At 37.2% G+C, this 27,598-nt stretch overlaps 1 long non-coding RNA gene across 2 annotated transcripts in view; it reads left to right on the forward strand.

Annotated features, from left to right (window-relative positions):
• Positions 1-206: 206 nt before the first annotated feature.
• LOC129145146 (uncharacterized) overlaps positions 207-27,598 on the forward strand; it is a 66,392-nt gene continuing 39,000 nt past the window's right edge. Inside the window, exon 1 of one of the 2 annotated variants that reach the window (XR_008550268.1) lies at positions 207-282. This is a non-coding gene — a long non-coding RNA (uncharacterized LOC129145146). Of the gene's footprint in view, positions 283-13,331; positions 13,387-27,598 lie in introns of those variants that run through there. The other variant, XR_008550269.1, reaches the window with a different exon arrangement.

A 27,598-nucleotide genomic window follows, 5' to 3' on the forward strand; every position in this document is an offset into this window, starting at 1 on the left:
CTTCATTTAATCTACACAACAGTCTCATGAGAGATAACTTTCTTTTTTTTTAAATGAAGCAAGTGGGGCACTGAGACATTAAGTAAATTTTCCAAAGTCATACTCTTTGCAAGTGGTAGAAATAGGAGTTGAACCCAGGTATGTCTGAAACTTGAGATCATGATTTTAACAACTAAGCTTTGTTCCTGTTATTTGCACAGGTTTTGATCTTCACGGACTGTTCTACAGCTGAGAAACTACAACTGCAGCTTTTCCCTTATTGGCCCACCGTCAATCTAGCAGGTAAGGTATATCTTCATTAAGGAATATTCTGCTCAAATTTCATACCTCAGCAATTTATTTAATCTTTGCATCATGGAGAAGTGTGGTAAACATTTTTAGGATACTAAGCAGAAACTTTTAAACAAGTATGATGTATAGTTCTTTAAGTGTAAAACAGAATTCCTATTCAGGACTGCTCCGAGGATTACATGAAGCAATGGAAAATGTTCATTTCCGTGTCTTTATCATTCTCTGGAGGAAAAGTTTCAAGGAATTTTAACTATGCCTTGCATAGAATGTCTTATAATTTATAAATATAATCTTAATTTCATGTGAATAAGAAATTCATTATGTGGTATACTTTATGTAATATATATTATTTTATTAGTAGTAATTCATCTGACCAGCACAGGTGGAGGCTTGAAAGGACACAGGTGGAGAGCCACCAGCTATCCTTGGGAGGGAGTGGTGATTCACCAGTTCTGCGTGCTCACATCGCTCTTGGCGTCCTGTCCCCCAGTGATCACTCAGCGGCTGGCTGCAGACCACCAAGACCACCAGGGCCAACCCTAATCCTCAGGGAAGCTCATGGGCTGAGTATAAAAGTACTTGCTCTGCTTCTGGCCATCTTCGATTTAGATTTCAAAGAGTTTCACTTAGACGTTAACCTCATGAAATTCGCTGGGTCAAAAGCAAAATCCATATAGGATTCTTAATCTAAGTGCATATGTGCTTTGCTGTGTGTGTCAGTAGAATATCCATAGGATTCAACAAATTTTCAAAGTGGTTTATGAACAGATAATGGTTAGAAATTTTTCACTTAAGACTATTTTGGGAATTTTTTTCAATTCCTGGGGCTCAAGAAGTCTGTGCAAATAAGAGTCCCTCTTCCCCCAGAAGCTTTGTGAAAGCTCAGCTAACGCTAAAACCTTTTTGAAGCATTTTTAGGTTTTGTAGAACTTACTTTATTGTAGTTTTACTTTCCTAGGTTCATTTTTGGATGAAAATGGTGACTTTTGATTCCTAAATTAGGCTACAGGTTTTGAGCACTACAAAATAGGCATTTATGAATATGGAAAGTCAGACTGTTCAATAAGGCTGTCCCTTCCTGAAATTCCATATACTATTTTTTCCCACTTGAGCTTCTATAAATCCTAAGTTAGAGACAAATTTGCCAGTTGAAAAAGGAGAGTAAATATTTACCTATTATCATCTTTTTTAATAAGAGGAAATGATTCATTTTATACATCTAATTTTTAGTTTGGTCTTTGTGGTCAGGGAGACTCAAGTTCATATTTTGTATCCTCTACATGCTAGTATTTTGAACTTGGAGACAATGGCAGTAGAGATAATAATATCTAGTTATTATTATTATTGACATCTTATTTGTGACAATTAGTGATTTGAAACTGTATAGTGAATGATTTTTTTGGTTCCAAGCATTGTTACTAACAGCTTTGATTGAAGTATCTTTAATCCTTAAAAAAAAAATGTTCATGGGTGAATTGATGGTGGAAACTCTATGGGGACTTCACCTGAGAAAAGAAAGCAAACAGGGCCTCCCCATTGGTGCAGTGGGTTGAGCGCAGCACTGTGAAGCTGTCGGCAGCCTCTGCAGCATGGGTTCAATTCCTGGCCGGCCAGGGAGATACTCATATGGCATGGCAGACCTCTCCTGTCACTCCTGATGCTCCCCTCAGTAGTATGTTTCGGTAGACCTGTCTGTTCTGCTCCCCACTCTGTCTCTGATGAATTCTCTCACCCTCCTCTGCCTCTGGCCTGTACCCCAGTTCTTGTATAAATAAATAAATAAATCTTTTTTTTAAAAAAAAGGTAAACATTGTAAGAAAAAAAATAAGTAAATAGAATTTAAAAAAGAAAAACATGGTACAGGTGAGGATTACTAAGACTCAGATAGGTGAACTATGGCTCACAGCCCTAAACCAGGCAAGGGACAGAGCTAAAATATACCTCGTCTTGTATATTACCTTGCAGACAGCACATTCTTAGCAGATATTTGCCCCTCCTCCCCGCATCAGATTCCGGGAGAAATAGAGAAATAGAGGCCCGTGGTACAGGGTTTGAGTTTCTTGCTCTTTATCTTAGTTCCACCCACCCAGCAGCTAAGCTGCTCCTTAGGACCAGACCCCCCTCACTTTCCCTCTTCCCAGCCCTCTTACTGAGGATAACTTATTGAGAGGCAAATGTGGACATTATCTGGTAATTAGGCTCATTAATTTTATAGGAAATTCTTTAATTTTCTTTGGGGCCATGTTCTTGAAATGCATTATCTCCCTTTTATGACTTCACTTGCCTCAGTGTCAGTAGAGATTAAAGGTAACATGCCCTGCTGGGAACAAACACAATTTTCCAGCAGCTGCATTTTGTTTTCCTTAATAATTAACAATTGCTGCTGACTAACCCTTGCAGCATAAAATGCCCACCTTTTCACAAAGGAGTGGGCACTGGTTTGAGGAACTCACAGGGGATATCAGAAAAAGAAGTGTGATTAAAGCATTAAAGATTTAAAGGTTGACATTAGGATGAAAGGTAGAATTACAGTAAATATAACGCTGTTTAACATTAAATGGAATGTGTTGTACTTGAAACAATTGTTCATTTCAACATTAATTATTAAGGGGCCCTGGCAACTCATTTTTAATTCGCAACTAAAGACACAATTTCTTAAGATATAAATACAACAAAGGAGCTCAGAAGGTAGATACTTTTTTAGCTTTAATGATTCCATTTTTTTTTTCTTGGTAAAATCTATAAACAAATTAGAAAGGGCTGTGCCTAAATTATAGAAGCCAGGCATAGTTTGTGGTGTGCTGATATTGTGCTACTGGACAGAGAGATTAAGCAGTGTTATATTGGAAATTGTTTCACATGCTCCTCATTATTTTGATTTGAAGATTTCTTGGCAATACACGATTTAAAAGGACATTTGAGGCCACTTTGTGCTTTATATTTTAAATCAATTTTCTTCTAGGGGGAAGGCAAGCATGTTCATCCTTTGATTTTTAATAAGAGACTATGTGACTGTGTAAGTGTGATCAAATGTGCACTGGCCTAGTTTTTATAAGAAATTGATAACCATTTAAATTGGTTTATAAATCTATTGTTCATTAGACCTGCATGCCATTTGAGGAGTAAAACTTGGGAGTAAGTTCTTGATGGCCAAGTGACATCTTATAAATAAACATGAAAGAGTGAGGAAAGATGGCTCGGGGAAGGAATTTATGGTGGGGGAATTCAAAAGGCCAATTTCAGTTACTCTTTCTGGTAAAATACAGGCAAAGTCAATAGTACCATTATGTTATCATGATTTATTTTTCCACCTTAAAGAATGTGTGTAAAATGGTATTAGTGCTCTCAGTTTAGCAGCCTTTATTCTATGGCAGGTGTAAAATATTCAGTGTCATTATTAAAAATCTTTGAATTATATCTTTTTAAATATCAACTGAAGAGAAAAAGGACCAATAATGAATTACTGGCAAACACATGGTTTCCTTAGTGCATAGTTCTTTACTTTCTCCTTGTTCTCTCCATCTATATATACTAAGAAGGAAATATCATGATGGAGGGAAGCTCACTGCACTTGACACACTTGGGCCAGTCATCTTAGGGCAGTTTATGACTTGATGACATAAGACCTCAAAACATAGAAGCTCACCTCAATGAAAGTGTATTTCTCACTTATGTTACATCTTCACTGAATGTTGGCTTAGCACTTTGCTCTGGGACTCAGCCTGGGATAGTGTTAGTATTGTGGCAGAGGAAAAAGAGGGCAGAATTATCTGCAGTTTCTTAAACCTCCCATCTATGGTGGCATTTATCACCTCTGCTCAAGGTTTATCGATCAAAGCAAGTCACAAGGTCAGTGTTAATGTTGTTTAAATAATCTACTGTAGAGGAATCAGCTGATTTTGGAAATGAAAATAAAATGGACTACCCCTCCACATTCATATACCACGGAATTTTTCTGTAATTATATCATTGGAGCTATAGGGATGAAGTGTTTCTAGGGGAGTTAGGTTGGCAGCTTGCACCCATCCTCCCACTGATAATCTTTTAAGGAGAATTATCGTGCTGATTCTGTGGTAGGAAAATATTCAATAAAAAATGATTTTTTAAAAATTCTGCATGCTAGGGTTGCTGAGAAAACAGAATTCTGTCAACTGACCCTGCCCTCAGGAATATGGATCAGAAAAATTGGATAGGTCCTATCAATTATAGCATGTGTTTATACTACCATCATGAATTGCACATCTAGAATTAAACATGCCCTATGGCTATTAGGTTGCTCGTATTTCCCAGTGTGAGAGTTAGATGAAACAGTTACTACAAAATATAAGGTCATTACCCTATATGGAAAAAGGGGTAACTGTCCCTGAAATGAGTTATAAAATCTTCATTTTACAAAATAGGAAAATAAAGCATATTTATGATGACAGAGGATAAATTTTAGAATGTCTCTTGAACAGTATTGTAGAGTTTGCAGAGTGCTTTTATAGAAATCAACATTTGAAATATGTGGGATATATATTACTAGACTCATTTCTGTGTAAAAGAACTGGGGTTCAGTGAGGTTAAGTAACTTGCCTAAGGAAATGACAGACCTGGGATTCAAACTCAGACTTCCTAGACAAAGTCCAATGTTCTCTCACCAACATAAACTGCTTCCCAATACACAATGCCATATCCGACTCACTTTCTCTTTGAAGGAAAAATGGACACAAATATGGAAAATATGTTAAAATGGAAAAGAACATGGGCTAGAGTTTAGCCTCGCTTTGGCTACTTTAGTTGCTGTTACATTTTTAAGCAAGTCACATCAGCTCTCCATGCTTGGGTTTCTTCACCTGCCCAATCAAGGAGTGGATTATATTTTTTCTTAATGTCATGTCTTAAACTACTATTTTATAAATTTTAAAATTATAGTGTCTTGTCATTTGCATTAACCCCTAGCCCCCAGTTACCTACCAGCTTATGTGAGTATATTTTCCCTGACACTTTAGCTAAACCCACCCTGACAATTTAGTGACCAGCTTTGTTTTATTACTATCAATAACTCTAGAATCTTTTAACTAGTTAAGCACTGAAAAGGGATGCACTGGGTCATGTAACTGGGAAGTCCAAGGTGACAAGTACTTCAGACATAACCAAAAACGAGGTTCAGAAAAAATCAGCTAGCTCTTGCATGTTTTCTCTCCCTTTGTCTCCCTCCCTCTTCCTCTCTCTCTCTCTCTCTCTCTCTCTCTCTCACACACACACACACACACTGCTCTCTTATGCTCTATTCTCTTTTACTTTTCTCTCATCCCTGCTTGTCTCTGAACATTTTAGCCTCTCCTGTAGTAACTTTTCTGCTGTTCTCAATAAATGGGGAATGCAGTCACTCGTAGCTCCAGAGACACATCCTTTTAGTTTCTAGACATAGCATGAAAAACCTCTTCTCCAGGTTCAAATCAAAAGAGGTTTGGAAAGGACTCTGATTGGCCTTGTTCAGATGGCTTGGCTTCTGCTAGACTAGTTCCTGCAAGGTGAAGCTAAAGTGATTAGCCAAGCCTCTGTGACTTGCCCGCCCCATGGTTACACATTTAGCATGTCCACTAGACTCACAAAGGTATGACTCACAGTTCCCCAAAGAAAGTGGATCTGTTACCATAAGAACAGGGAAGGGGCTGTGTTAGAAAAACACAATAAATATCCACTATGCAGTATAAACAGACATCTGCAATGTTGCAGTCACAGTCAGATCCCCAAATGCATGGGTGAGAACCTGATAATGAAGCACAAAATGTTAAACTTCAAGATAGAAGAGTAGAATTATTATCATACATTAGACCCTTGACCATACTATACTGCCCAATTCCTCCAACATACTGAACGGCATATGGAGATAATCCATTTTTGGCAGCATTTTTAATTTTAAGAATATATCACAATACACCCATATTCCTTTTAGGAATCCACAAGAAACATCTCATGTATTTACATACTTATAGAGAGTTTCCCAAAGTCTATATTAAAACTATATAAGAACTTCAGTTCTTGGAGTAGTTGAAGAAAAAGAAAATTTCTGTGCCTCTATATTTTGTTGGGAACTGTTCCTTATTTCCATCCCTGGAGAGTCCTGATGTGTCACAGCATATTTAGTCACAATAAAGAGACTTTGTTTAAACCAGCATTTCCCAGACTCATTTGATTTCAGCACACCCAAACCACACATACATGCACACACAACAAAGAAAGACCGAAACAGATAGCAGTGTAATTAGAACACCTAAGAATATCCTGTGTAAGATCTTTGGATTGAATTTTGGAAGACAGTGACCTAAATCATCCTGGAAGCTACATATATTTGTCTCATGTCCCCTGTTGGGACAGAAAATTCTTCTGGTACTTCCCTGCTGTTTAGAGTTAACGCTTCTTTCAAATTTCATGAAGAACAAACCAGCTTTATGCTACTTCTGCATGAAAAATATGTCAGAATTTACCAAATCCATGAAGTTTTGATATCATAAATATAGATCGTGGACTTCAGAGACAAACATAAATCCAAAATAAATTTAGTAGTTGGCTAAAAAATTGATCGTTATAAATGTATCACAAAGATATTATTTATATGTGAGGGGCTGTGTCAAATACACCTGGGTTTTATAAATATTAGTGTATCTTTTCATTTCCCTTAGCTTCACTTTCCCCACATGCAAAATTGAGATGATATTGTATGCCCTTAGAGCTGTTTTGAAATTTTCATGATAAAATGGTTGTGAAAAATGAACTTCATACTTAGAAAATATGTTTAAACTCACTTTCTTCCTTAGCATTTTTTTCAACCTGAAGTTTGTGAACTTGAGGATTTATTGAGCATCTAGTAAATGAAAGACACTGTTCTATGGTGCCAGAGGTGAGGAAATTAACAAAATCAAAAATAATAAGTGATAGATGTGAGTAGAAAAGTGCTTTCTTAGAAAAGAATATAACTATTTACATAAAGATAACAATAAAAGGCAGCAAGTGACGAGGGCTAAGTTGAGGATCTCACCCCTGTTATGGGTGGAAGAAATCCCTGCAGGTGTAGTGTTCGAACAGGACTTGAAAGAGTCTCTGCATCTTTGAAAGAAGCAGAGAAGGAATAAGAACCCATTAGGAAAAGAGAATCACATAAGCAAAGACAAGAGGATGAGGGCCTCCCCGGTGGCGCAGTGGTTGAGCGCTGGGTTGCGAAGCTGCCCGCAGCCTCTGCTGCACTGGTTCGATCCCTGGCTGCTCCCCGGCCACTGGAGGAGGGTCCCGCATGGCGCGCAGACCTCTCCTGCCGCCCACTGCTCCCCTCAGCAGTGTACTTCTGTCCTTCTGCCTGCTCTGCTCCCCGCTCTGGCTCTGGTGAATTCTCTCACCCTCCCGCGCTTCTGACTGTACCCAGTGCTTGTGTAAATAAATAAACAAATAAATTTTAAAAAAATAAAATAAATTTAAAAAGACAAGAGGATGAGATCAATTGAGTATTTGCAGGAACAGGAAATAGATAACTTGATTATAATCAGTGAATTTAGATGCCAATATGTAGCATGTAAAAATGGGTGTGCAGTGGCCTCAAAAAAAAAAAAATGGGTGTGCAGATTGAGACCTGAGAGTGAAATGTTTTGAATGCCAGACTGAAGCATGTGCTTCATTAAATAAATGGAAGATATTAGCAATTTTTAAGGCAGGAAGGTGGCATAACAAAGCTGTTATTTCTGGCTATATAATATACCAGTTGTGTGCAAGGACTTAGGCTTGGAAGGGACATTTTAGCATTTGATACCTCTTGTCTAATACCCTTTTAGAAGTATTCTGAGGAATGCATAGATACTAGGAAATGTGATTTTATCTAGACATTCATCATTGTGCACATACAGTGCCAAAAATGTGTATTTCTGCACAGATCTTGTCAATGAAACCAGTAACTGTCCTTACCTTTCAGATGGACACCTACTGGTATTCTGACTACCTTCTGTACCAAAGCTCAGGCTTCTTACACGTGCTCTATCATACCCCAGACTTTTCCTTCTTCTGATCCATCAGGATGCTCATTTTTTCTGTGAAAGGGCCCTATCACTCAACATCAACAGAGAAATTGATTCAGTTTACATAATGAAATAATCTACCCTTTGAGATGTTGCTCACTTAGAAGCATAAATCATCAAATGTGCTCTGAGGGCTGAATTCCTAAAGTTGGAGAAAACAAGAGTCATGACCTCCTTTTACCTTCTGTTACCTATACTAATAGAGGGATTCTTCTGCGTTGTAGGGTTTGAAAGTGGGGTGATGACTCCCTGATAGTCAAACATTGTGTGGGGCTGCATGAATTTCACTAAGCTTATGAGGTTGCAGTGAGGAAAATAATTAGATTTAAAATAAAAAAGACATCCACTAGCCTTCTTTTCTAAATTCCAGAGCTGTCTTAGAGCCTTGAAAAAAACACCCCATTGCATTCTAAGCCAGTCCCCTGAGTGCCCTGATGATGGCTATTTTTGAACTACTGGTGCATGCAAAGAAAAATCAGCTTTGAATGTGGATGAGTAAACAACTCAGTACATATACATTTGAATTATTAAGAAACAATCCCTACATATTTTACCTTTCCTCCTATAGTCTCTCCCCAGGATGCATAGTTAAGAAAACAATCAGAATCTGAATACAAATAAACTAAATACTCTAACCTTATAACAAAAAAGAAAGGGAAAAAAAATTTTAAAAGATACTTTTAAAAAAATCTTTCTCCAAATTAGGAAATTTCTTAAGTTGTCCTGGTTTTCTGTTTGTTTCTTTGTTTGCTTTTTATGTTTCTTTTACTTGTTTTCCTCATGCACTACAGCTCTCTTCAGAGGAAAATTATTAAATGGTAGTATCCGGCATCCACTCCACTATCCTTCTTGACATAATTTGAAGCAACCAGTCTATCCACTAGAGAAAAGTAAATTAACTTGTCTTCCCATTAGTCTCTGGAACCACATAGGTACTGGGAGACCCTGGCCCCTCTCAGAGAGCTGATCCATTCAGAGGGAGGCCATGGGACTACTTTCTTATATCTGATGAAAATTGTAGTATAGGAGAAATACACAGATTTTGTAGACTGGCATACCTAAATTTAAATCTTGACTCTGATAAATATTAGCTACTTGAGTTAAGAAAAAAAATATAGAATTCCCCTAAACTTCAGTCTGACCATGTACAAAAATGTGATTGACATGTAGTTACAAAGATTAAGGGTTAGATGTATTAAATACATATAGTTCAAATCTTGAGCCATTAAATTCCCAAGAAATAGTATGCATTTTCTTTTTGCGGACTATTTTTGTTTTTGTCAATTATGAGCTTCTGTCCATCCATGCATCTGTCTATTCATCTATCCATCTATTCACCTAATCTATTATCCATTTACAAACTATTAATTGTGTTTATGATTAATATAATATTAAAGCTGAATGTCTTGCTACATGTCTCCTAATAGCTGTGTTGTCTATATATGGATCATTGAAATTAGCCACATCATTTTTCCTTTATAGAAGAAAAACTTAGTATAAGCTTTTTTTTTAAAATGTTTATTTATTTATACAAGCACTGGGTACAGTCAGAAGTGCGGGAGGGTGAGAGAATTCACCAGAGCCAGAGCGGGGAACAGAACAGGCAGACCGATGAAATACACTGCTGAGGGGAGCAGTGGGCATGGCAGGGGAGGTCTGCCACACCATGTGGGACCCTCGCCGGTGGCCAGAGATCGAACCAGGGCAGCCTTGCAGCCCGGCGTAAGCTTTTTAAAGTTTACATATAAGCCTTAGGAACTTCACTCAAATTGAGTTTTCAAAGCATGTTGATAAACAATGGTAAAGCAGTACACACAAACATTCTAGGTAAAATGCACTTAAAATTGAATTTGTCCAACTTGTAATTACTATTAAGTTTCTTTCTTGTACAGCTGCACTAACAGTATTTTACATAAGATCATTTGTCTACACAATATGTTCTTATTAAATTTAATTGACAACTGAGAAAAAAAATGTGGCTTACCAATTTGAGGAAATTAGTACTTAAGTAAATAAGAATCAAACAAAACAAACCAAAAAAAAACCCCAAAACCCACAGTCAAAACAAGATTATTAAAGTACAAATGTACTTTGATTATTTATTTTGGCCAGTGTTGTTTGGGTTTAATTATTTATGATAATAGTATACTTAAAAATGTACTGTAGGCTATTTTGTAGAGTAATGAAGTTTTAGAAATATGAGTGGACAATGTATTGTTCTGCTTGCAAATCTTTTGAGAAATTGCATGTAATATCTAATATTTTAATTGATAGCTGTATTTTCAGATTTAGTAATGTTTGAGTGTATGCTAGTTTGCCATTTTTATAACTCAGTATGCTTTTATTTTATGCTAGCATATTTGTGCATGTGAGTTATATGTAACTAAACAGAGTGAAATCTGTCTCAGTATATACAGACCTCTTGTGAGAAAGTTCACAGAGTCAGGTTGGCACTCACTCATGTTTTCTGCTACTAACTTTATTGCAAATTTAAAGTTTATTTTGTATGTGATCACTCTGTATCATGAGGAGGAGGTAGGGAGTGAAAAGACTAAGATTACTCTTTCTTTTAGCCCCATTAGCACCCTGTCAAACTTGGATAAAGTGTTGGGTATCTGAGGTATTCATTAAATAATATTCAAAATATCTTTAGGAAAACCCTAAAGATTCATCTTGACTATGTAATAGTTTGTAATCATTAAATTATCATTACAGAATATTTGCTAATATTCTTATTACCTATGTTCTCCTGATTTCTCATCAAAAATAATATTATATTAAAGCTTTGAAGTTTTTGCTCCTTCTCACTAATGGATTTTTTCCTGTATGTACTTCTTATGCAATCCCTATTCCCACCTTCACCAATCTATCAGTGTGAATTCTAGTTCTGGGATCTTTGGGATTTATGTCAAGTTTAATATTCACCATTCTGTAGGTGAGAGAGTATGGACTTTGGAAGCATTCTATAGAAATGTGTTTGACAAAGGGATAAAGAGAAGCAGGTGAGAAGAAGCCATATGGCTGACCTTTATCCACCACTGGGAGATAATGCCATAAAGAAAATAAATAAATAAATAAACGAGGGAGTTTTAGTGTGTAACTTTATTGAGGAATTCCATGATTTACTGTTCAATATAGTAAGGCTTATCATGTAAGTTAGCTGTGGAACTCCCTGATTTACTGTGAAGCACTGTAGGGCTTATCATGTAACTATTATATGAGAGTCTTGGCAAAGACATGGTTAGGGTTTTGCAATGCCTGTTAAGAATGACTGACATGCTTTCCTCAAATGGACCAAAGCAAACTCTGACTAGCAAACAATTTTTATTCTTAGCATCTGAAATTCTAGTATTTTAAATGTATTTGGCACAGCTGTGAAGTGTAACTTATATGCTTATTTTCCCATTCTTTCATCATTTTGCACCTAGACTTCTGTTTCATAGTAAATTGTAATATGAGGTTTATTGTTTTATTATTCTGATATCCATTTTGGAGAATTTTAACTCTTTTAAAAAGTGACATTACATATAGCTACTAAAGATAAAGCATGGGACAATTTCATCTCATGTCAGTCCCAGATTTAAGTCCTTCAAAGTCTCCCCTTCCCATTGATATAAGATCAAACCCCTAGTCAAGGTCATAGGGTCCTGTAAGCTAATTTCCTGTCTCTTTGTGATGGGAAGACCACTCAGTGAAAGTGGGAATATATTCTAAACAAGGACTACATCCTCAAGTATTACAATGTTCTGACTTTTACTATTCATAAGAAGCTTTAATTAAGCAGGGACAATTGAAAAGGACTAAAGCAATTTATGCTGAAAGATTCCATAACTCAATTAAATTTCTTGAGGATAAGAACTGTGTCTTATTCTTCATTGAATCCCCAATGTTTAGCACAGAGTATGGCACATAGAAGTTGCTCAAAGAAATATGAATACGTCTGAACTATTTGCAATTTTCTAATTCTCTGTACTCATTTATGCCTGCATATATGCATATCTATACTCATTACCATTGCATCTGCCTGGTTGTTACGTTTCCTCCTAGATCAACCAGCTGACTCCTATCATTATTCTAACACCAGCAGTACAGTGATTCCTTCTTGTCTTTCTTCTATTTGCTTCCATAAGATCCAGTAAAGATCTTATCACCTGTCAAACTAAATTCTAACACAGTGTGCCTGCCTAATTCTACTTTCACTCTTTTGACTTAGAAAACCTAGTACCTAATCTAATTTCTGCCACAAATTGATCATCGGTATTAAATATATGTATGTGTATGAATGTGTGTATATATATGTATAAATGTATATATATATATGTGTGTATAAATGTGTATATATATGTATATCTTGAGTGAATGATGTTAATGAGTTAGGATCAATGGACCTATTTGTTCTGATAATGAATGAAAAACTGTTAGAACTCTTTCAAGGAAATTGCTGCTTTAATCACCATATAGAAAAAAAAAAGTAGGTCAGAGAATAGCATTAAAATGGGCACTGAATGAAATATGAAAAACCTGAGGATAATGATGTATTAGAGGCAGTATAGCATGGTAAATGAAGGTAGGGATTGGGAGCATGATTGCCTGAATCCAAACCCTGATTTCTTTCTAGCTGTGAGACTTTAGGCAGGTTACTCAAACCTCTTTGCACCTGAGTTTCTTCATCTATAAAGTGTGGATTGTAATGATATCTATTTTGTGGAATTATTATGAAGATGATATTAAATAGATGTAAAGTGCTAGGAAAAGCACCTGATATAGAAACATTATGTAAGTACTAGCTGTAAGAATCATGATATTAATAATGATAATGAAAATAGTAATATATACTCTCCCCAGTAGAACAGTGCCTACTGTACAGAATGTTATATAAATACTAGCTGTAATAATAATATTATTACATACTCCTCCTAGTGTCTTTTTACAACTCTGTCTAGTGATCCTAAGCATCCTTTTTTTGTGATTTAATTTCCACAGCATTTCTGTTTGGATATTATTGACTTCAATTCCATTAATCAGAGATACAGAAGAAACTAGAGAGGTAAGAGATATTTAGAAAAGAAAAGTAAAATTTGGTAAACCTAACAGTTAATAGGATTCTTTAAGCTTGATATTTTGAGACTAGAATCCACTAAATTTAACAGACTGATTTCATTTTTATATCTCTGCCTAGAAAATCTGTCCTCTTTCTTATTCTCTTCTTGATCCAGATTATGACAATAGAAAATAATTTTCTATAGCTTCTACCTTGTGGAAATTTGCCAGTTTTATGTTGGGAAGCTAATAGTGGGAAACTTCCTGTAAGGCTATACAAGAATGAATTAACAGTATGTCCATCAAAAATTGTAATTTGCCATTATTCTACGTTCCTTAAATGGAGTGGAGCCCAAGAAAATATGTAGCCATAATTGTATGATTACTAGCACTTAAGAGTTTGCTGAAATTATGCATATAAGTCATTCATTTTACTTAACTACAATTGTTCTAAGTGCCCTTTTCAAGGACACATCTGTCATTATAACACTGGGAACCATACCCCACATTTCTAGAAGAATGAGATTTCCTCATTTGCCACAATCTATTAACATAGTTGTGCTCCACTGCTTTGCCCTGGCACCTTCTTAGCACTTATGTCCACTCCTAGTGATGTCATTTAGTTTCATGGATATAAATAAACAATTTCTATAGCTTTGAAATTCCTAACTTTAATCTCCAATTGTCCCTGAACTTCAGATTTGTATATCGGTTAGCCTACATCACCTTAATGACTAATAAGTATCTCAATTTAGAATGTTTGTTCTAAGTAGAATTCCTTATATCACCCCTCAAACAAGACTGAAACATTTGCTTTGCCTTAACCTTCAGTGGCAAGACCACCCTTCAGAAGAGTCATGCTGATTCTTCTAATTTCTTCATGTCCACTTCTAATCTCATAGGAAATTATTCTGGCTCTACTTTTTAACTATATCCAGAATCCAAAAAGAAAATAAAAACCCAGTTAAACAAATGGGCAGAATACCTAAATAGACACTTCTCCAAAGAAGACATACAGATGGTCAATAGGCACCTGATAAAAATAGTCACCACTTATCATCAAGAAAATGCAAAGCAGGGGCCTCCCCTGGTGGTGCAGGCGGTTGAGCGCAGCGCTGTGAAGCTGTCCACAGCCTCTGCAGCACCAGTTCGATCCCAGCTGGCCGGCCGCCGAGGGTCCCACATGGCAGAGCAGACCTCTCCTGTCGCGCCCACTGCTCCCCTCAGCAGTGTATTTCGTCAGTCTGCCTATTCTGTTACCCATTCTGTGTCTGGTGAATCCTCTCACCCTCCCGTGGATCTGGCCTGTACCCTGGTTCTTGTATAAATAAATAATCTTAAAAAAAAAAAAGAAAATGCAAATCAAAACTACAGTAAGATAGTAAGTACTTCATAACTATGAGACTAACCCATATCAAAATAAAGCAAACAAAAGGCAACCAGAAACAGCAGATGTTGGCAAGGGTTTGGGAAAAAGGAACCCTCATACACTACTGGTAGTAATGTAGGCTGATCTAACCACTGTGGCAAACAGTATGGAGAGTTCTCAAAATATTAAAAGTAGATCCGCCAATGTGATCCAACAACTCTTTGGTATCTACCCGAAGAATATAAGATCACTAATTTGCACTGCTGTGCTCATTGAAGCACTGTTTACAATAGCGAGGTATGAAAACAACCTAAGTGCCCAAGGATAGAGGTGTAGATTAAGAATATATGGCATAGGGCCTCCCTGGTGGTGTAAGGGGTTAAGACACAGCACTATGAAGCTCTCCACAGCCACTGCAGCACGAGTTCAATCCCCGGCCAGGGAGCTACCCACATGGCGCAGCAGACCTTTCCTGACTCGCCTGCTGCTCCCCTCAGCAGTGTATTTCAGTAGATCTGCCTGTTTTGCTCCCCAATGTGTCTCTGGTGAATCCTCTCAGCCCCCACACCTCAGGCCTGTGTCCCAGTTCTTGTATGCATGAAATAAAAAAATATATATGATATAGATGCGCAATGGCATACTACTCCTCTATAATATAAATAAATAAATAAAAGATGAACTCTGTTGATATGAAGCCACATAGATGGAACTGCAGGGCATGATGCTAAGCAAAATAATCTGGAAAGGGAAAGATAAATTCTGCATGGTTCCACTCCTATATAGAATATAGAGAAACAAAACGAAGAGTCAGAAATCTCCAAACCAAAAATGAAAAACCCTAGAAAACCTCAAAATTCCTGTGAAACTGAGGGTCCTAGTGAGGAGGGGGAGGTGGGAAGCAAAGTAGGGAGGGAGCCCAGTACACTATGCTGAAGGACTGCGGTGCCTTGTCGGTGGCATGGTGTGGTAACATGCATCGATATTTTTGAATCATTCAGTGTTGCAGATCAGTGTTACTTTCATTTAAAGACTATTAAAAAAATATCCAGAATCCAACCACATCACTACTCCACCGACGCTGGCAACCTGATCTAGGATACTATTATTGCTGGCCTGAATTATTTTAACAGCCTCTGAACTGTTCTGAAGGCTTTCACACTCTCCCGCTTTAGACTCTTTTCAATTCTGCAGCCAGAGTGATTCTGCCAAAATGTAAGGCAGAACTTGCCACTTTACTTTGCAAAACCTTCAAATGCACTTTTTTGTCCCTTTTCCCTACTTAATTTTGTTCTCCATGTCATTGATGACTTTTCAGTACACTGTAGAATTTAGTATGAGTTTTTTTTTAGTTTCTGATTTACCCTTACTAAGATAAAATCCTCATGAGGGATGTGATTTTTGTTTATTTCAGTCATTACTACATTGCTAATACCTTGAATAGCGTCTGGTCATTTTATAAGAAAACAATTAGTAAACCTTTGTTTTAGACAACAACAACAACAACAACAAAATCAAACTGTAGCATAACATAGATATAATTACATGTTTATCATATTGCATTGGTGTTAATTGAAATAATGTTGTAGTGCCTCAATGGTAGCTCAGTGGTTAAAGTCTCAGCTCTATCAAGCTATTGCCAGCCACTGAGGCTTCAGTATGATCCCCAGCCAGGGAGCTGACGCACATGGTGCAGCAGACCTCTCCTGCCTTGCCCGCTGCTCCCCTCAGCAGTGTATTTCAGTAGATCTGCCTATTCTGCTCCCCATTCTGTCCCTGGTGAATCTGCTCATCCCCTACACCTCTGGCCTACACCCCAGTTCTTGAGGCACAAATAAATAAAAACAAATCTTTCACAAAAATAAAAAAAATGTCGTAGATAGTCAGCTGTCCCCCATAATCTCTTTCTGTTCATGGTTTAGAATCTGTAGGATACACTTTGTACTATAGACTTGTTGCTGATACACAGCTGTCCACCCAGGGTTTATAATTCCCAGCCTTCCCTGTATCCAAGTATGACCAAGTGATGTGTTCTTACCAATGGAATTTATATGTGCCACTCCTGGTGAGGGATTGTGACAGGCATATGCCTCTTCGGTCTCTTTCTTACATGGGGTCACTGCATACAATGAGAAATATACTTGCACAGTAGTTTGACTTCATTATTATTGCATTTATATACATGGGATGTCGATGGGTCAAGAGGTCTTAGTGGAGAGGTTTTATCTTCATGATGGGGTAATGAAAAGAAATAAACAAAGAAGGGTAATTTGGGGAACAGTGATGAGATAATGGGAGGTGTAGATTAGGACCTTGAAAGCAGCACCTCCTTTCAGGATATGAAATTTTACTCATTTCATGTCTGTCTTGAAGAAATGGAGAGGGAGCAAAGGGAAAAGTAAGGTTGAGAGGGGGAGTAAAAGAGAAAGATTTGAAAAAAAAGGTGTCTATGTGTTAGGTAACCATTGCTGACAGATAAGACCAAGAAAACCAATTAGATCTCTAAGCTTTAAAGAAAAAGGTCTTGTCCAAAGATTTAATATTTCTAACTTTAGCCCCTAGTGCCTTCCTTTTCTTATTGATCTCTGATAGTCTCGGGCTCACTTTCTTTACCAGTCACCCTAGCAACCCTACATCCCAGCAGATCTAAGAATTCTCTTTATGTTTTACACATAACTTAGTTGGGGAAAACAAGGCAGCTGGGATTCCTAACATGAAGAGATTTTCTTTTACAAGGGCTAACTCTCCTCTTTAGAACAAAGATATTGGACTCAGATGGAGGTCAATAAAAATTTCAACCTACTTGTAAAGTTGCTGTTCCTTTTGAGGTTACCAAACATCTTGCTGTAGTCCCAGGTGTTAATGAATTACACTGACAATAGTGCACCTGCCTTCTTCGTCAGACTTTGTCCATTGTGTATACCATCATGTTTGTCAAGGTTATCCGTTTTGAGGTTCAAAAAACAAGGGAAGGGAAGAACATGAGTTGGGGTTTAGAGAGGGGAGGAAGGATTTCAACTACATCTGTAGGTAGTTTCTAGTAATTTTAAAGTAATTTCTAGGAGACTCCAAGCAGAAAATGCTCAGGCAGTTGAAATACACTGCGTAGTATTATATTTTATAAAGGTAAACAACAGAATGAAATGCAACATTATTCCATAGTGCTTAAGTGTTGAGTGAAAACTTAAAATATATGTCAAGTATCTGAAAATATCAAAACCTGGACAAGACTAGAAAAAAAAAAGAATAAGCAATATGCAATTTACCTACAATTACAATACCAAGGTGACCTATTATTTTTATTTCCCTGAATTAATAACTGTGTAGAGATTGTACAGCCATAGCCATTGCTATTGGATTGATAAGTTGCTCTTTTTACTTTTTGACTAGTTGTTTAGTAATTGTGAAACAAAATTTGATGTCTAAATTAAATTTGAAGATCTTTGTGTCTTATATTCATTCTTTCTTTCATTTCCCTAGTAACTCCCACTAAGCTTTACAATAGAATTTTAGCTAGGAAAAAAAGTGGAACTTGAACATTTTATACCTGTAAAGGGCTGGACTGGGCACAGTGCAGGTTTTCTGATCCCATGCAGACTGGGTAAAGGAGGAGTCAGAGTCCTCAGTAGTTTTGCAGGTTTTTTATTTGGGGTTCACCAGTCATATGGCAGGCAGGGGTGCTGGCTGGGGGGCTGGGGGCTGGGAGGCTGGCAGGCCTGCCAGCCTCCCAGCCCCCAGCAAGTCTTCACTCTATCTGGGCTCTCTGGCGTTCTTTCTGTTGCTTCTCCGCTTCCGCTTCGGCTTCTACTGCTGCTACTGCTGCTGCTGCTGGCGTCCCCGTGACGCCGCCCTTAAAAAGCACAGTCTTAACTCAGCTGAATCCCATCTACCTATGCCCACACCCTATTCCAGGTGCCCGCCATCAGGCATGCATTCAGGACAAGGATCCATCATCTATCCTGATGGCGGAAGGGCAGAAAAGCCTGATATTTTCCTTACCCTACAATACCCTTCTTAGTCAGATTATCTTCCTCAAATTTAGTTTGTACAATATATTTTGATTTTTTTGAGGGTCAGGGTAACTTTTATAACTATATAATGAGGTATGAGGCATATAAAGATGGAAAAAAACATTGGGAAAAAGGAAAAATATAAAGGTAGAGAGTTTGAGAGGAAAGTTTTCATTGATAGTCTGAGATTTCAGATAAACCTGGACTCAAATTTAAGAGCTGATTGATTTTGGTAAGTCACTTGCCATAGGTAAGCCACAATTTGTCATAATGAACTGGATTGTAATATATTGCAAATGTCAAATTCTATCGTGTGTTAAATACTTGTTATAAATCTTTGCAATCAATTTAAATGGTTGCAATATCCACTATTATTGTGATGAAAAATAAAATATTTTTATACCAGGGAAATATTTTTATACCAGCATTCATATACCAGGGAAGTTATTGAATTTAAAAAGACAAGAAGCAGAATGCTCTTTCCTCCACATTGTTTTTTTTCCTCTATGTTATCTACATTTCAGCACTCACCTCTTTTTTTTCTTTTTTTTGCTCCAAGTCCTGTGTGACCACATACCCCTAAGGATCACAGTGGCTCATTCCTCCTTTATGAATTACATGCACATCTTTTAAATTGCCATATATAATTACATATCATCTTTTTAAATATACACCTTTTCTATTTTCAAATTCTTGACAAATTTTCAGTCATTGCATCTCCATAATACTATCTCAATATTACTCAGTTAAAAATGCCATATTTAGAATTGCCTTGGGTTTCCTGTAGATCTTATTCAGAATTATGAAGTGATTTATCATGTGAAGTCAAAACTTCCAATGGGAACACTAAGAATTTCAAGATGTTATATTTAATTTTCACTCTTTCTTTATTCTTTCAAGGTCATCTTGGTTAATTAGTTTATTTAGGCTGCTTTCATGGGTGCAGAATCTTAGCTAATTATTCTTATTTCTTCCCTAAACTACTGGATTTTCTTTTACTACTTTACATCAATGTTCTGTAATAATCATGCCTATCATGGCCCCTCTCCCAGCTAGACACACACTCTTTTTAATGCAAAAACGTCATAGCATTCCTCTTGTGAAATCATGCTCAAATTCTTTCAATTTTTTTTTTTCAAAGTTTGCCATCTGGTCAATCTTATATTGTATATAATCGACTAATGTAATGTAACAAACACTGTAGTGCTTTCTAAATATTCTGTGTGCTCCCTACTTTTCCCCAGCATCCCTTGTAATTAGGTTGGAGTTGTATGATGAGTTCTGATGTGGAGTGGAAATGACGTCAGTCTGAGGTCCTTAGAGGCAGGTGTTGGAAGCCACTTGTTAGGATGGCAGCTGCATAGATGGTTGCATCAGTGTCAGTCTGAGATCTTTAGTGACCCCTGTCCACCCATCCCCAGCCATATCTCACGTGTAGCATGAATGAGAAATGCATGCTTTCAGTATAAAGTGGCTAAGATCTTGAGTAAATATATTTCCCTAGCCTGTCCCAGCTTATATTGACTAATATCCTTGGCTAATTAGACCCAGTAGTAATGAACTCATAGGAGTAAGACAACAAAACAGGGTTAATTGGCTATGGGTGTCCATTTCTGAAAATGTAAAATTGTTTCTAGAAATACTGTTTTTCTCTATCAATAGGATCAAAAGAAACATTAATAACAGTGATGGTAATTGTATAGCACCATGCTTAGCTTATTATTGCCAATAATAAAATGGTGCTATTAATGGCTTTTGAGTGTTTGCAGTTTTAAGGTATACACCGCATGCATTGTCTAGAGTCTGCTCCTTCTACTTGTTAATACATTAATATATTTGTATTAGTTTTATATTTTCATGCCATACTTTACATTCTTTTATATTTGACCTAAGTTCTAAATAAAAATGTGTGATTTGCAGTTGCTACTGTACCATTTTCATCTTTAGTGTGCTGCGTACTTTTCGCTTAAAAAGAAAATGAAATCAACTCTCTTTTCTTTGATTCTTCAAGCTTAATTGGAATGGAGCTTTCATGCTCAAATTAAGGGACTTTCACTTAACTATTTTGCCTCATTTAAGAAAAAAGAGCCTTGTTAGCTAAGCAAAGACATGATATTTGTGAATCCATAACTAAGAAAGCATTCCTCACACAGCTGCAAAGCACAATAGGTATTTTGGTAAAGTTATATCTGTCTGAGGGATCTGTAGTGTGAGAAAAGAAGATACTAAAATAGGATCCACTAAATAAAATCCAGCCTTTGGCTAACTATACCTTTCTTCTGTTTCTTACCTTTCACTAGGACTAATGAGCTACTGGAACTTAGGTTAATGTGAAAAATCCCACCAAATATTCAAAACTATAGTTAAATTAAGTAATTTTGAGCCCACAAATATATCTGATTCTGATAGAAATATTTAATTATGGGCCTCCCTTCCCTGGTGGTGCAAGGGGTTAAGATATAGCACCGTGAAGGTACCTGCAACCACTGCAGCATGAGTTTGATGCCCAGCCAGGGAGGTGACCTACATGGTGCAGCAGACCTCTCCTGTCTTGCCTGCTGCTCCCCTCTGCAGTGTGTTTCAGTGGATCTGCCTGTTCTGCTCCCCACTCTGTCTCTGGTGAGTCCTCTTACCCCCTGTATCTCTGGCCTGTATCCCAGTTCTTTTATGCATAAATAAGTAAATCTTTAAAAAAAAAAGAAAGAAAGATTTAATTATCCTACCTATTCCTCTTTAATATATCTGAAACTCAGAGCAATCATATAATTTTGACAAGAGGTCTAACTCTACTTTAGTGCAATATTATATTGATTTCTATCTCAGTAACACATATTTTGGAAAACCCTTAGAGGAAAATGTTCTGGTTGTGATTTTTAAATGCAAACATTTATGACAAACATGAAGCAGAGAAAGTATCTGTGGTAGATCTGGTCAAGCAGATTACTAGATTATCTCTCTAAGTGAGAAGGAGACATTTATAGTTATCTTGTAGTGGAGTTTAGATTTATAAGTAGAAACACCCACTTCTTTCTTTGATAGTCATCTTATCTTGACACCTAAGTACCATTCTTAATACCTTTGTCTCCCTTTTGCTTCCTGAGTAATCTGTTCTGTCCCTTACATATTTTCTGGTTCATTCACATCTTTCTACTACTGTCACTCTTCAATCGCACCTGGATGCTATCCCACAGTCCCTTGGCTGATAAAAAGCATCCATTCTGAATTTCCTCTAACCCACTCTCCAACTTGTCTTTGAAACTAATCTAACTGTATCACAGCACATCTGTAAATCACTCAGTGGTTTTTGATTCCTTTTGCAATGAAGTTAAAATGCCTGGAGGAGCCTAAAACTACAGCCCCACCTCTCCACATGTCTGGTTTTGCTTCCACTCAGTCTTCCTTTTACTCTCTTATTTCTAGTCATCGTGGTCATTTAAAGGTTTCTCCATACTTCCTTCTACCACAGGGCATTTGTGCAAGGAGTTACCTCTATCTGGGATTCTAACCTCTTCTGTCACTCCCACATACCCAAACAACTACAATATGCCCACTCTTCCTTTAGTTATTTTTCATTCATGCCTCAGAATCCAGTTTATTCACTGCTTTTTTGTACATATTGTATCTCTTGAATGTTACTAATAATAGTTATAATTTTACATTTTTTCATATGAGTAATTGATTAATACATATCTCCTAATTTAAATCTGTATCAACTAGGGTTAGATCCTGCCTGATTTTTCATTTAGTACTGGCACAAAGTAGGTAGTCAATAAATGTATGTTGAGTGAATTAATTTTTAGAAATAAGTCTCAACTTGCTTGTCTATAAACCCATCAAGTCTGTTGTAAGGAATACATGAAATATCATTCATAAAGTATTTAACACGGTGCCAGAGTGCTCTATGATCTATGATTATATGTACAACATGCTCTCTGATTATAAGTACAACAATAATAGTAAAAATAAGATAACCACATATAATGTCCCCCTCTCTTAAATATGAAAAATGGTTAGTTTTTTCTTTCTTTTGTTAAAGTTGTAGTCAAAAGATCAATTCCCTTTTATCCAATAAAATTTCTGACATAGACAAAGAAGGAAAAAGGAAGAATAAAAATTATGAGCCTTGGACCTCCCCTGGTAGCAAAGCAGTTAGCGCTGGGCTGCGAAGCTGCCCGCAGCCTCTGTAGCGCCGGTTTGATCCCCAGCCGCCAGCAAGAGTCCCACATGGTGCAGCAGACCTCTTCTGTCTTGCCCGCTGCTCCCCTCAGCAGTGTATTTCGTCGGTCTGCCTGTTCTGTTCCCCGCTCTGGCTCTGGTGAATTCTCTCACCCTCCCGTGCTTCTGACTGTACCCAGTGCTTGCATAAATAAATAAATAAATCTTAAAAAAAAAAAATTACCAACCTTCCTACTGATAAAGCAAATAATGGAGAATGTAGTTTAATTTCAAGGCAATAATAAACTTCCCAATACTCTACCTTAGAACAAGGCTGACATCTCCGATAGTCAGTCAGCAGCAGATACAGTTGTAGGCCTTCCAGCATCTTCAGGGGCAGGGCCTCTGCCTCCAAGATTACAGTGTGGGAACAAACCAACCAGAGCATGTTCTGTTTTCTGTAGAAAAGCTAATCACACACACACCAAAAAAAAAAAAAAAAAAAAAAACAGGAGGATGTGGCTGAGTCATATATGCTCAGTTCCTTCATCCAAATGTACCTGACCAATAAATTACATCTCACTCCAAGATAGAGTGAGAAGGTTGGGAGAAAGACCAAAAATATGACTTTTATGGGAACCCTTCACATGAAAGAGAATGGAGACTAAGTATTTGATTTATTGCCTTAATGTACTACACTAGGTATAATACTGTGGACCTTCTTATAGACTTTCAACTGCCTCTTTCTCTCTCTTATATTTCGCTTATTGCTGAGTTGCTTCTCAACCTTCAAGGGACTAGATGATACAAGTTAGAAGTTTAGGACAATTAGGACCCAATGGGTTAAGCCTTGACTAGTGGAAAATTGGAAATGAGCTGGAAAAAAGTAAATATTTCTTTCCTTTCATTTGTGGACTCCTCCAAGATTCAATTTCTCCTTGTTAATTTTTTGAAGAAAGAATATAGAAATATTAAGCCATAGTGATGCACCAAGACACACTGCTTTGACATTTTCCTTCCTCATTTTTCCATTTCTTTCTTCCCTACCAAAAATATCCTTCATCTAGATATTTCAATTTAAGTATCAGTGCTTTATCCTTTTCCCAGACTTTATTTTCTGGAGGAGCTACTCTAGAATTGGTATGTTATTTGAAAGGAAAATGTATGAGTTCCTTTGAAAAATCTTGTTTGTTTCTTAAATTTCATATTAATTTATTTAATTGACAAAATTGTGTATATTTAGCTTATAATGTGATGATTAGATATAGTATGCATTGTGAAATGATTACCACAATGAAGTTAATTAACACATCCATAACCTCACATAACTACAATTGCTTTGTGTGTATGGTGAGAATGCGTAGATATTACTCTTAACAAGTTTCAAGTATACAATGAAATGTTATTAACTATAGTCACATGAAGTACATTAGATCCCAGAATTTATTCTTTTTTTTTAAATTAATTTTTTCTTTTAGATTTATTTATTTATACAAGCACTGGGTACAGTCAGGAGCACGGGAGGGTGAGAGAATTCACCAGAGCCAGAGCGGGGAGCAGAGCAGGCAGAAGGACCGAAGTACACTGCTGAGGGGAGCAGCGGGTGGCAGGAGAGGTCTGCGCGCCATGTGGGACCCTTCTCTGGTGGCCGGGGAGCAGCCGGGGATCGAACTGGCGCCGCAGAGGCTGCGGGCAGCTTCGCAACCCAGCGCTCAACCGCTGCACCACCGGGGAGGCCCCCAGAATTTATTCTTATAAATGTAAGTTTAAATCCTTTGACCAACATCTGACCATTCTTCCCAACCCAGCCCCCTGACAATTATCTACTCACTGTGAATATGAGCTTGATATTTTTAAAATAGTTACATGTAAATGAGATATCTGGTTTATTTCAGTTAGTATATTAGCTGAGCACATTTCTAAGACTCCTTTTAAAGTTCATTGTTAATCTCCTCTCCCTTTTGGGGCTAGGTAAACTAAGCATCAGGCTTAGTTTCTAGAAGAGAGTCTGGTTGACCTCCTTACTTATTCTCACTCTCGTTGGCCTTGTCACAAGCTTTTCTCTCCTCCAACTTGGTTTTGGAGTGGAGTCAGGAAAATATTTTTTTTTTCTTTTAAATATGAATTTTTTTATTTTTATATTCCCCATACAATTGCAACCCCCTGATTTTGACCCCAACCCCTCCTTTCCCCGCCCCCCCCCAAGTGTGTCTCTGGTTCATAGTTGTTTGTTGATTTTGATTTTTTTCTTTCTTATAGTTATTCTTTTTCCTGGTCCCTTATTTAAGTTTTCTAGATTCCTGCTATGAGTGAGACCATCCGGTATTTTTCTTTTTCTTTCTGGTTTATTTAGCTGAGCATGATCTCTCCCAGCTCCATCCATGTTGCTGCAAATTGCATGTGTTTATCTTTTTTGAATGCTGAGTAATATTCCATGGTGTATATGTACCACATCTTCTTGATCCAGTCATCTATTTTTGGGCATTTGGGTTGTTTCCAAAGCTTAGCTATTGTAAATAATGCTGCTATAAACATAGGGGTGCAGGTGCCCTTTGGAATTACTGTTTCTGTGTCCTTTGGGTAAATACCTAGGAGTGGAATTGCTGGATCATATGGAAGCTCTATGTTTAGCAGGTCAAGAAATCTCCACACAGCTCTCCATACTGGTTGGACCAGTTTGCACTCCCACCAGCAGTACAGGAGAGTTCCTTTCTCTCCACATCCTTGCCAACATTTGTTGTTGCTGGATTTTTTAATATGTGCCATTCTCACTGGTGTGAGATGGTATCTCATTGTAGTTTTGATTTGCATTTCCCTGATTGCAAGTTACGTTGAATATATTTTCATATGCCTGTTGGCCATTTGTATTTCCTCTTTGGAGAAGTTTCTTTTTAGCTCTTCTGCCCATTTTTTGACTGGATTATTTTCTTTGTTTTTGTTGAGTCTCATCAGTTCTTTGTAGATTTTTGTGATCAGGCGAAACACTACATGACATGCACCTCAAAGACATATTTACAGACGCATCACCCAAAGTAGTGATAGTGAAGGCAAAGATAAACAGCTAGGACTACATCAAATTAAAGAGCTTCTGCACAGCAAAAGAGACAATAATCAAAACAAAGAGAAACCCCACCAACTGGGAGAAAATTTTTGCACCCAACACTAATGATAAAGGACTGATCAGGAAAATATTTTATTTTTGAGACATACCATCCTAATATGGCTTCATGGTCTATGGACATGCATGATGTTTAATACTTTCTTTGTTGTGGAAACTTTGTGATTTCTGGAGGATGCTATGGCCCTCTGCAATTATGACTCAAAATTGCCAGGATTTCTCGAATCACTGATTCTCTCCAGTCCACCTTTAGCAACTATCTCTGGTTTTTCTTACTTCTGGTGTCACTCTGTCCTGTAAAATCACTTGCCGAAGCAGGAACTTGTAATACAAACACTGTAATAGAACCATTGAGGGTGAGTCTCCAGGATTTATCATAATTCAGCTAAGAAATGTTTTTTCATCCTTATATTATTGCAAGATCAATTTTTAAAATCAAATGTAATAAATTCAATAGCTCTCTGTTGAATGAATAAATAAAAAGCTGTTCTAAAATACAATCTTCCTGAACTCTGACATTCTATAATATAATTTATTTTTTCTTCCTAAATCAATCAGCCTTTTTCCTAGTCAGTTGATAGAATCAATCAACTATCAGTCAACCCTCAAGTATATGTTCAGCCTGTAACCACATTCTAGATGTTTTTAAAATTTAAGAGATTCCTATATAATGGTTTAGTTGCATAATTAATTTCTTAACACTATGTACTGTCACCAACTGAGCTAACCTCCATGCTGCAAAATTAACTTAAAAATTAGCTTAGTAACTAAGACTAGTCAGAATAAATAATTTAAGAATGATACCATATGTCAAAGGTATGGCGCACACTCTGCACAATAATCCTCACAAGACACAGGGAAGGGGAGTCTCTACCTTCTCTAATGTCGTCTTTTATACTTGACTTGATCTTTGATTCATAAGCCCCAACTTTATACTCATTTGTTAATTACCCTGCAGTATTTGGTAATTATTCCAAGAGAGAATCCAAAAGTCAGAGATAGAAGAAGGGACTGGAGAAAAAGGAGGAGACGATGAGAAAGTGGGCTGGTGAAGAGGACTACAGAAGAGAGGATTAGTTTTTGCTTGTCAGAACCTAGGTGCAGCTTGTGTGTGTGTGTGTGCGCACAAATTAAAATATCCAAAATAAGGATAAAGTGCTGTTCTCTTTTTGCTTTTACCATCTGTAAACATGGAGTGGGCTTCATTTTTTTAAATTTTATTTTATATATTACATCATTTTTTAAAAGATTTATTTATTCATTTATTTATTTGTTTTTTAATTATTTATTTATATAAGCACTGGGTACAGTCAGAAGCATGGGAGGGTGAGAGAATTCACCAGAGCCAGAACAGGAAACAGAACAGGCAGACCGACGAAATACACTGCTGAGGGAAGCAGCGGGCATGGCAACAGAGGTTTGCGTGCCATGTGGGACCCTCGCCGGCCGGCCAGGGATTGAACCGGCAGCGCAGAGGCTGCGGGCAGCTTCGCAGCCCAGTGCTCAACCGCTGCGCCACCGGGGAGGCCCTACATCATTTTTTAACGTGTTTTTTTTTTATTTTCTAAAT

Source organism: Talpa occidentalis, unplaced genomic scaffold (assembly GCF_014898055.3).
Source record: "Talpa occidentalis isolate TD23 unplaced genomic scaffold, MPIMG_talOcc4v2.1 talOcc4.9, whole genome shotgun sequence".
NCBI lineage: Eukaryota > Metazoa > Chordata > Mammalia > Eulipotyphla > Talpidae > Talpa > Talpa occidentalis.